Below are 12,287 nucleotides of genomic sequence, written 5' to 3'. Positions count from 1 at the left end.
TAAGCTAACTAGGCTGGATATCTACAGTACTATAAGCCAACTGGGCTGGATATCTACAGTACTTTAAGCTAACTAGGCTGGATATCTACAGTACTATAAGCCAACTGGGCTGGATATCTACAGTACTTTAAGCTAACTAGGCTGGATATCTACAGTACTATAAGCCAACTGGGCTGGATATCTACAGTACTTTAAGCTAACTAGGCTGGATATCTACAGTACTATAAGCCAACTGGGCTGGATATCTACAGTACTTTAAGCTAACTAGGCTGGATATCTACAGTACTATAAGCCAACTGGGCTGGATATCTACAGTACTTTAAGCTAACTAGGCTGGATATCTACAGTACTATAAGCCAACTGGGCTGGATATCTACAGTACTTTAAGCTAACTAGGCTGGATATCTACAGTACTATAAGCTAACTAGGCTGGATATCTACAGTACATGAGACCTTGTTTAGACTGCGGGAGTAAAGGGACTTTTCAGTCTCATTCTGGCAGTATAAACAAGGTATATTCTATTCTACTATAAGCTAACTAGGCTGGATATCTACAGTACTATAAGCTAACTAGGCTGGATATATACCGACCATCTGTGCCTAAAGTACATACTTGCAATATCTACAGTACTTACCCCATCTGTGCCTAAAGTACATACTTGCAATATCTACAGTACTTACCCCATCTGTGCCTATAAAGCTGTCCGGATCATCCGACAGATACGTCAAATTAATATGAGGTCTATCCGTGATCAAATCTCCCAGCCGAGTAATGCCGTCAGTAATATTATCCATTCTGTCTGTTAGATCTCCATAGCGAGGGTTCTTCTGGGACTTGGAGTAGCCTAACTTCTGGCATAGAACGTCCGAGTAGGTGTCCGTCCAGGATTTATCCTTGTTGCACAGGGGGAGCCATTGATTACCACGTCTGAGAATCGAGAGACAAAGAGTTTGCATTATAACATGCTAGTGTAGTTAAGAGAGAAGGAGAAGAAGAAGGAGAAGTAGAATAGAATAGAATAGAATATACCCTGTGTTATACTGCCAGTAGTAGAATGAAGGAGGGTAACGCAGACCCCAAATAAAACTGGGTCAAGGTGCAGTGAAAGAAGAAGAAAGAGTGTTAGCTGAGAATGGGAAAGATACCTAGAAACCACTTTTGCATTACTTCAAGATATATTCTTTCACACCCTTGCCTATCCGCGAAAGAATTTTTTTTTTTTAAAGAGGTCTGACAGAGGGAACTGTAACTGCTATGGTCTTATCGTCCCGAAATCGAAGAGAGAAGGAAAGAGGTTTGACAGAGGGAACTGTAACTGCTATGGTCTTATCGTCCCGAAATCGAAGAGAGAAGGAAGACAGGATAGGAGAAAGCCAGCCGTTCCGGGAACGAACATTATTCCATCAGGATAAAATCCGCCCCGGGCGGGAATCAAACCCGCGGCCTAGCGCTTGCAAGGCAGACGCACTACTAACTAAGCTGGCAAGAAAACGTTTTGTCAAAAATTTCCTAGTCTGCCAGGATTTGAACCCAGCGCTTCCGGGTTAAGAGTCGGCGCTCTTAACCACTCGCCAATAGAGGTGGTCTACTCTGTAACTTCTTCTTGAGCGTATCCCCATCTGATGAGATTCTCCCTGCATCTAGAAGCTCTCAAGACGCTGGACGCTAGAAGACGCTCAAGAAGAAGACGAGAACGAACATTATCCCATCAGGATAAAATCCGCCCCGGGCGGGAATCAAACCCGCGGCCTAGCGCTTACAAGGCAGACGCACTACTAACTAGGCTGGCAAGAAAATGTTTAGTCAAAAATTTCCTAGTCTGCCAGGATTTCAACCCAGCACTTCCGAATTGAGAGTCGGCGCTCTTAACCACTCGCCAATAGAGGTGGTCTACTCTGTAACTTCTTCTTGAGCGTATCCCCATCTGACGAGATTCTCCCTGCATCTAGAAGCTCTCAAGACGCTGGACGCCAGAAGACGCTCAAGAAGAAGAAGAAGAAGAAAATAAATGTGACTGCGGGGAAATACAAAATCATAACCACCTCCTCAACTGCAGTCAACTAGAACTGGATGAACCTTGCACACAAGAAGACCTCATGCAAGCAAACCTAAAAGCCATCCACGTTGCCAATTTCTGGAAATTCAAGATCTGATGTTCAAGTTTGTTTCCGAACACGGAAAGAAGAAGAAGAATCTGTAACTGCTAAGGCCAGCCACTCAATATCAGGTAGACCTGATCAGGTGCCAGGCTACCTGATAGAGTTAGTTCCACCTGATGGTGTGTGTGCTGATCAAGTATCAGGTAGACCTGACAGGGGGGACCTTTTCAGCCGTACCTGTCAGGTCTACTTGAGAGTAAGTGGCTGACCTTACTGTCATATTACTCACCTAATATGTAGCAAACCTAAAAGCCATCCACGTTGCCAATTTCTGGAAATTCAAGATCTGATGTTCAAGTTTGTTTCCGGACACGGAAAGAAGAAGACTCTGTAACTGCTAAGGCCAGCCACTCAATATCAGGTAGACCTGATCAGGTGCCAGGCTACCTGATAAAGTTAGTTCCACCTGATAGTGTGTGCGCTGGTCAGGTATCAGGTAGACCTGACAGGGGGGACCTTTTCAGCCGTACCTGTCAGGTCTACTTGAGAGTGCGTGGCTGACCTTACTGTCATATTACTCACCTAATATGTACTCCGTCGTTGGCCAGGTTAACACAGGACCACTCATCACTATGGTCAGGACAATGGCTCCTACCATCACATACATAGGAGTAGTCAATACACCCTCCACTCTCACATTTGAATTTGGTCTCGGGACATTCTGAAAACAAATATGCAAAGGATTAAGAACAAGAAGAGAAGAAGATTAAGAACAAGATCAGGTAACAATTTTTCTTCTTCTTTCACTGCACCTTGATTAAGAAGATTAAGCCCGTTCCTCCGGGAATTTTTTAGCCCGTAGTTTATTCGATCGTGATTAGAGAAAATCAGTACCTATGTACCTACCTAATTTGTTTAATATTCAGTTTATTATAATTCTTGATTTGATCACTGCTCCCATATAAACCGAATGGAGCTGTGGTCCATTTTCCAGTGGTCAGTTTCCCGAAAGGAAAATACATCCAAGATAAAAACAAGAACAGTAATATTGAGTGGAAGAACTAATTCCTGATAGCTTAAAAAGAAAGCCAGGGAGGAAAAATCGGTACATGAAGGGTTGAGAAAGAAGAAAAAATGTACGCTTGGATCTTGGATTTCAGGTCTTCAAAATGGTCTAGTAGTTAAAGTACTTACGAGCATCGAAATCTAGAAAGCTTTTCTGAAGATTTGCCCCTCAAAGGCCAAAATTGAAAATGGTTGACAGTACTCGTCTCACAGTCCAAGGTTCGAGGGTTCGGTACTTACCACAAGCCTGTTCGTCTTCACCGTGGGTACAATCGGGGGCACCATTACATCTGAATGAGAGGGGAATACAGCGGCCTTCCGGACATTGGAACTCGTTCTTAGAACAGGTGTCTGAAATTATAGGGAAAGATATTATTAGAACAGAATATAGCTTGTTTGTACTGTCAGTATAGGACTGAATAGTTCCTTTACACCAGCACTCCCAGCAGTCTAAAAAAGGTCTCCATTAAATATTTTTGATGGGATGATAATAATTGCGAGTACAATCTGTACAATTCGTTATAAATAATAAAGAAATTAAGATTTCATAAGATTAGAAGCATTTATAAATTGTAAGTAACTGAAGGTAAGAAAAGTATTAACAGGTACATGTTGACTAGAATAGATACATATAACCTATTCAAAGAAAAACACAAACAGTGAAATAATTAAATCAACATTTCTCTCTGAACTAAATAAATATGAAAATTGTATGAAGATATTTACAGATGGATCAAAAGATAATAATCACTCAGGATGTGCCCTGGTCATTCCTGAACGAAATGTCACTCAGATGTATTGCCTTGACTCAGATGCGAGTATCTTTACATGTGAATTATATGCCATTTATTGTTCTCTAAAATACCTACTCGACCAAAACAACAATGCACCAGAGGGAGTTACCTCATAGCCTGATTTACTTATTATAAGTATGTACCAGGCTATGGTTTATGTATAACAAAACAATATCAAAATGAAAACATAAATAGGTATGCTATAGAGGAGGAGAACTATCGATAGCACTATCGATCCTAAATACAAAGGGCGGAGCGCTACCAAGCTCCTCTGGAATTTTATTTTACTAGCTTCGGACGCGGTAGACCTGACTGGCCCTAATACGTCTTGTTTCTTAGCTAATTCACGTTCAGAACGTCTGACGGACCGCGCTCTGTCGGACGGTCTGAGAATGAGCGGCGGGCATAAGAAATAGGCACATAGGCAGATTTTATTTATTTTTATTTTTTTTTTTACCATACCCAGACTTTCTGTCAACCTGCGATGTTTGATTTTTTTTCTCACTTTTTTCTCTCTCTCTCTCTCTCTCTCTCTCTCTCTCTCTCTCTCTCTCTCTCTCTCTCTCTCTCTCTCTCTCTCTATCTCCCATATTTCTTTCTCCAGGTTTTCTCCATTTTTCATTAGAATTCAATTATAACCTTAACGAACTCTCCTAGAAAATGTCCTCTTTCTCTCTCCCTTTCTCTCTCTCTCTCCCTTTCTCTCTCTCTCTCTCAAAAATCCGTTTCGAGAAAATTTTCGAATTTAATTCAAAAAATGTTCCGTTTTACACTTCCTTCTCCCTTCTCTCCTTTCTCTCTCTCTCCCCCCTCCCTCTCTCTTTCCTTTCTCTCTCTCTCTTTCTCTATTTCCTAATGCAAGTGTCTACTGCACTTTACGCCTATAAAGATCCTCTCTCCCCCTCTCTCCTTCTTTCTCTTCTCCTTCTTGAATTTCAATTTTAAGGTTTAACTATTTTTCAATTTTCTAAAAAAACTCTGCTATTTTTCCTCCCTTCTCCCTTTCTCTCTTTTCCCTCTCTCTCTTTCTCCAGTTATCCTGTTTTGACTCCATTAATATCTCAGGAACGGTAAGTCGTAGGACAATTCTCATTATACCAATCGATAGAGCGCAAAAAAATTACTAAGGATGAATTACTAACTCCATTTTGAAAAAAATGTTGGTTATCGTGTTTTGCCATCTTCCCACAGACATAATCCTAAACACTTGTGAGTTGTAGGTATTCCAGGAATAACCCATTTTGCTCCGTCACGACAATTTCTTCCTGTCACCTCAGTTCTGCCTTGTCAGCGACGATATGCAAACAAAAGAGGCATTTTTTTCCAAAGGCCTTTCTAGCTCCCCCACCCTTTCAGTTTTTTTTTCATAATTTTTTCCTCCCACTTTCAATATTTTTAGACCTTTTATTTAAAAAATAATAAAATCAAGTCATCTAGGTTCCTCTCTACCTATTATTACCTACTCTGGCCTTTGTGACATTATTACAATCCGCTTTTTGTATAGGAGAGTAACGATGATTGATATGTAGGTACCTACCTATTTGTACCTACTTTGACATAATATCGTGTTCATACTGATGGCTGGCGATCGCTGAAATATATGTAGGTTTCAGTGTTTCAGCGTTTTTCCGAATTTTAAACGGTTCTCGAGATTTCAGGGGTGGCAACTTTTTTAATAAACACCCAGTAGGTATTGTACTCATCTGCTTACTCATAATTTCATACTACTCGAAAAGGACTAAAGAAGGTTAAGTTCTCAAAAAAGTTGAGAATAAAATTCCATACCTTGGCTGGGATTGAACTCACGTCCTCCTGACTATCAGGCGAGCTTTTGAACCACTACACCACCGTTGCAGATTTCGTAAAGTGAAAGATTGAGTGAAAAGAGAAGATGAAGGAAGAGAGAGAGAGGAGGGGAGAAAGAGGAGGAAATAGAGGAGGAGAAAGAAAGAGGGAGAAAGGAGAAGGAGGAGAGAGAGAGAAGGGGAAGGCTATGGAGGACTCGATTTTTTCATTAATCACATATTTCATGTAAAAAAAAAACTTCAACTGCACTTAGACTCTTTAGTCCCTTTCTTACTTCAAAGTTTTCAAACCAGTGTTATTAAGGGATTTTTATCCCTTTTCAGGGATTTTTCGGGTCTGTCTAAAATAAAAAAGGATTGAGGGATTTTTGAACATTTTCTCCTTCAAAACCTACTATATCCTAAATAGGTAAGGTGTGTTCTCGGAACGACTGTTTTTCCCTTTACTGTGCTCCTTCTCCCTTCGATCTGGGAACGATCTTATCAAACATAAAAAAAAGCCAGATCAACTGACCTACACATTTCATTAATATCAAACAGATGGTTATTCTTTGGTTAAGTAAAGTGTTTTATACCCTGAATAGCAAAACATAATCTCATATACGCCCTCTTGTGGCCAATTTCCGAACTTTTCCCTTTTGGAGTTTTCGGGTCTGTCTAAAATAAAAAAGGATTGAGGGATTTTTGAACATTTTCTCCTTCAAAACCTACTATATCCTAAATAGGTAAGGTCTGTGTCTCGGAACGACTGTTTTTCTCCATACTGTGCTCCTTCTCCCTTCGATCTGGGAACGATCCTATCAAACGTAAAAAAAAGCCAGATCAACTGACCTACACATTTCATTAATATCAAACAGATGGTTATTCTTTGGTTAGGTAAGTAAAGTGTTTGAATACCCTGAATAGCAAAACATAATCTCATATGCGCCCTCTTGTGGCCAATTTCCGAATTGAAATCGCCCTCACCACCGATATCTCAACTTTCACCTTCAGCCATCCCAATACCCATGAATACGACTTCGCCCACTTTTCACTTAACCAGGCTATGGTTTATGTATAACAAAACAGTATCAAAATGAAAACATAAACAGGTATGCTATCTATCATATTTTACCTTCTTTTCGCCCAGGCACGGGAATGACTGTGGGGATCACGTCGAGATCCCCACTGGGAATGGGCTGTAGGGGCGTTTCGTAGGTGATATCCTCAGGGTTGGACTCGGCCGTGGGGTCGATTGCTGAAAACGGGTCCATAGAATAGAATATGCCTTGTTTATCCTGCCAGAATGAGACTGAAAAGTCCCTTTACTCTCGCAGTCTAAACAAGGTCTTATATATTTGATTGGTAATAACATTACATTTTATGGAACAATATTCAAGACCTGTTTAAAGTAAAAAAAAAAGAATATACCTTGTTTATCCTGCCAGAATGAGACTGAAAAGTCCCTTTACTCCCAGAGTCTAACCAAGGTCTCATATATTTTGACATATCATGGGGAACACATATTGCAATAGATGATCACCCTGATTAATTAGAAAAAAAATAGAATAGAATATACCTTGTTTATCCTGCCACAATGAGACTGAAAAGTCCCTTTATTCCCAGAGTCTAACCAAGGTCTCATATATTTTGACATATTATGGGGAACACATATTGCAATAGATGATCACCCTGATTAATTAGAAGAAAAAAAATAGAATTCGACAGTCTAAATAAAGCACAAATGCCAAGAGGTGGGTGGTTGTGGAGGGTGTGGGTGGGTTGGTCAGAATCTAATGTCCTCTAATGATTTTGCATATAAAAAGGATGGCAGATTTATATGACGTAAATACGTAGGAAATAGAAAGGGAAAAGTGACATCTCCACTAATACTCGAACATATTAGTGGAGATGTCAAAACTACATAAATGAAGATTCAACTTCTTCGAAGTCTTATCTTTCCGAAATCAAAGAAAGAAGGACAGGTTAGGAGAAAGCCAGCCTTTCCGCTAGCGAACCTTAGGTATTCGTTTAGGACAAAGTTCGTCCCAGCCGGAAATCGAACCCGCGAACTTATAGTGCTTAAAAGACAAGCGCTCGCTGGAAATAAATAAAGCACACGTACATTTATATGTAGAGGTATTTACGTATGTTTTAGCAGCGTGTGTGGATTTTTCCGATACACTAGGCCGCTTCAAACAGATTTCATAGGAAAAATTGAAATTTAGGTACCTATACTTGCAGGTAGGTTTATACCTACTTGTTTCGTTTCCTAGTCTTCTATGTCAATCACTGAATCTGTGCTTGGAATATGCCAGTCTGATTGATAGAGGTTGGATTGGAATATACCACTGTATAACTGCTAAGGTGTATGTATAGTGACGGGGGTAATTGAAATTTTTCATTGAAGGCTGACACCTACCCAATACATATTATATTATGTATTAGGGAATACATAGTAGGTACATATTATTATGTAATCCCTATGACAAAATTTCCATGTAACAAAGTACCCGCCTACCTATTCAAATGCCCACACTGTCGCGAAGTCATCCCATGCATAACAAAACCATCAGAAACAATAATTTTAAATAGAAAACATTGCACAAAATCAACAGAACAGTTTAAAATACTCGAAGAAGGCAACAACACAAATCAACGAAACAGTTTAAAACAGACGACATTAGAGAAGACCATTTTTGGCCATCACACTCGGGAGATGCTAATAATGGAACTCTTATGCAAGATGTCAGCTCGGATGCCCTTCTCAATAAAACCATCAATGCATCAAACCCAATCGATCTTCCAATAGAAGAAATTCTACTTCAGCGATTGTTATCTGCTCGTGAAGAGAATTTGCATGCAATTGAATAAATGCGAATTTAATTTCAATTGAAATAGGGAGTACAGACCCAAGAAGAGCTAATGGAAGGTCTCTGCCTTCCAAAAGTTCCGAACTTTATCTGTTTGGGATGAAGTTCTCCATTTGCAGAAATCGGGCCCGAGACCTTGTGCTTGTAAGGCAGGCGTTAGTTTGAGCTTAGCTAGGCTGGAATCCTTCGAAGTTAACAAGGCTGGCTCAAGCTGGGCTCACGAGTAAGTAGTTATCTCTATACGGAAAGACTGAAACCTAATCTCTTTGGAATAAAGACAAGTAGTCTCCGGAAAGCACTCGAGCGCGTGGCCTAGCGCTTGTAAGGTAGTAGTTAAGTAGTGATCTCAAAACTGAAAGGCTAATCCTCTTTGCAAGTTTAATTATTTGACTCACTCCCTTTCTGTCTCGAAGAAATGAAAACTGAAAACTAAAAACGAGAGAAAATATTAAACGCAGGAAAAGTTTTGCTGGCCTCAAAGCTTGTTCCCCGTGTATTTCTTATGGGGGGACTAAAAAACATCAATATCTCGGGAACGGTTTGGAATTTCGGGATTTCTGTGTATTTCTTATGGGGGGACTAAAAAACGTCAATATCTCGGGAACGGTTTGGAATTTTGGGAGTTTCCGATTTTTCCCAGTATGTACAAAAAATAAGGAATCCAATGGTGAAAACCGCATCTTCCTAGCCCATCTAGAAGTGGGTTAGAATTAGTATGAGTGAGTGAGTCAGTGAGTCAGTGAGTGAGTCAGTTACACAAGGGGCTGTATATATTTAGGTAAAAGATTGGCTGTATAAAAACGAGCTGTCCATTGATTAACAATGTCCTACTCCTACCCTACTTTTATTTAAATAATAATTAAGCTTATATGTTGTTCAATTGATGACCTTCTTTTTTAATATTTGTGATACTAGTGACATACGCGTTGATAGATTTCTTTGAGAAAAAGCCATAAATAAGTACCTATTTTTGCATATTCTTCTATTTTTCCTAATTTTACCTTCTAAAATACAGAGAATACCGGAAAACCAAAGCAAATCGTTCTCAAACTCCTGCAAACCTAACAGCCAAGGATGTCAACGGTCAACTCCCAGCCAAGCATGTGTTTATAATTGTTTTATTGTATTCAAAATATTTAGTTAATTGCATTATAGTCGAACTACTTCTCACAAAACAAGGGGACTTTTTCCTCTTAGTGTGAGAAGAGTACACTGCTTTTTTTTTTCCTTATCTTTTATCTTTTAAATACATAAATAATACTATTATCTTTACCTATACATTGTACTCATATTATGTATTTTATGTCAAATAAATTGTACAAATAAATTACAAATTACAAAATTACAAAATAGTTAATTGCATTATAGTCGAACTACTTCTCACAAAACAAGGGGAATTTTTCCTCTTAGTGTGAGAAGAGTACACTGCTTTTTTTTTCCTTATCTTTTTAAATACATAAATAATACTATTATCTTTACCTATACATTGTACTCATATTATGTATTTTATGTCAAATAAATTGTACAAATAAATTACAAATTACAAATTACAATTAGTGACGGCTATGTACAAATTAATGAAGTGTATTCTGCAAAAGATGGTTTCTTTTAATTTTGTTACAATCCTGTACGTACATAGGTAAATATGTAATTCTCCAAGATGTAGGTTGCTTTTTTCTTAACTTTATGTAGATTGTCTCTCAAAGTTGATCGATCTTTTTGATAACATTCTGTAAACATCTCTCAAGGACCCTAAGCTCCATTTGTGTTTGCGTCAAGGTGGTTCTTGTTTTGATCGTCAATCATAATTATTATAAAAACATTTCGTTCTTCAAAATTCCCCAAAAGCCGACAGGTGATTTATTTCGATGCCTACCTCCATACTTACTAATAGGCAATACAGAGAATACAGGAAAACCAAAGCAAATCGTTCTCAAACTCCTGCAAACCTAACAGCCAAGGATGTCAACGGTCAACTCCCAGATGTCAACATTTATCTAAACGAACACATCACTGTGGAAAGAAAGTTACTCCTCGCACAGGCAAAGAGCTTTGCCAAGGCTAAAGACATCCAATATGTATGGATCAAGGAGGGATTTATTCTAATGAAGAAAAATGAAAATGAGAAAAGAGTGCAGAAGATTGGTTCGAAAAGAGAATTGGAAGAATTTATGAAAAATTTCAACTCCGCAAAATGATACTACCTACAAGATCCCAATTATCTAACACAAACCTTTATCAGCACTATGAAGTAAAAGAGGAAGCACCTATCATTCATTCATTGAACTCATCTTTATATGACTGTATACTCACACATTATATTACTGTACAATCTATACATTGTATCGAGAGATTGAAAATATTCTATGATTCCATTTGTTTCCCTAACACCTATGTATTACACCTATCATTCATTCATTGAACTCATCTTTATATGACTGTATACTCACACATTATATTACTGTACAATCTATACATTGTATCGAGAGCTTGAAAATATTCTATGATTCCATTTGTTTCCCTAACACCTATGTATTGCTTGATTATTCTTACCATATACTTATCTTTCACTCTGCTTATGTTTTACTGAATATTTATTGTACCTATAATTTTACCCGTTGTACCTACCTAAAACAACCCGATAGGAAACCATTATATCTAACCTGTCACTCCCTCTTTGGTAACTCCCTATTACCCTTGTTTAGTTCTAAAGTCCCTCAGTATTCAACGAGATCAACTCAGCTTACGTTTAACATTTATAAAAGTAGGTGGATATCATCTAATATAACTTGTACCTACCTAAAACAACCCGATAGGAAACCATTATATCTAACCTGTCACTCCCTCTTTGGTAACTCCCTATTACCCTTGTTTAGTCCTAAAGTCCCTCAGTATTTAACGAGATCAACTCAGCTTACGTTTAACATGTATAAAAGTAGGTGGATATCATCTAATATAAGCAATGGGTAGTAATAGAGAGACATTATTTCAAATAAACTTTGAGGAAGACAAAACTAGAGAGGGTAACTTGGACGATCTAAACTCTTTCCTGTTGGAATCCGAGGGATTTAGGCTGCTCCACATGAACGTCTGTAGTATTAATAAAAAATATAACGAACTAAAAATCGTGCTCTCAAACATGAGTATAAACTTGGATTGTATTGTTCTGAGTGAATGTCACTTGGGTAGGGACATTCATGTGGAGCAGTTTCAACTTGAGGGTTACAAAATGCACTACACTAAAAAACATGCACGTAAAACTGATGGAATTATCGTTTACATTAAGCTAGATTTCGAACAAAGCACAAATGAAGTTTTCCTAATGGACTGCAATGGTTTAAAAATCAAAATTAAAAAAGGTAACACACTTTTTTCAGGCCTAGCTCTATACAGGTCACCTAGTGGTAGTATTCCCTATTTTATCCAGGAGATAGAGGAAATGTTAGCAGTTCCGAATAATGGTAATATTGGCAATAATCATAATAATATCATCCAGTTTGTTACGGGTGACATTAACATTAACCTCTTGAATCGAGGTGACAGTTTAGTTAATGAATATTTGAATGTTTTAGCTGTAAATGGATACATGTCACTTGTTAACAAACCGACCAGAGTAACTAAAAGCTCTAAATCCTGTCTGGACCATGGTCGAAGACGTTACAAGGGAAGAA

At 38.4% G+C, this 12,287-nt stretch overlaps 1 long non-coding RNA gene across 1 annotated transcript; it reads left to right on the top strand.

Annotated features, from left to right (window-relative positions):
• The first annotated feature begins 11,262 nt into the window (after positions 1-11,262).
• Positions 11,263-12,055, top strand: LOC113466288. Its single transcript, XR_003390730.1, has 2 exons — positions 11,263-11,384; positions 11,556-12,055. It is a non-coding gene; the product is annotated as an uncharacterized LOC113466288 (long non-coding RNA).
• Positions 12,056-12,287: the final 232 nt, after the last annotated feature.

Source organism: Diaphorina citri, unplaced genomic scaffold (assembly GCF_000475195.1).
Source record: "Diaphorina citri unplaced genomic scaffold, Diaci psyllid genome assembly version 1.1 scaffold240, whole genome shotgun sequence".
In the NCBI taxonomy this organism is placed as follows: domain Eukaryota; kingdom Metazoa; phylum Arthropoda; class Insecta; order Hemiptera; family Psyllidae; genus Diaphorina; species Diaphorina citri.
This window is presented reverse-complemented; position numbering and strand designations above follow the sequence as displayed.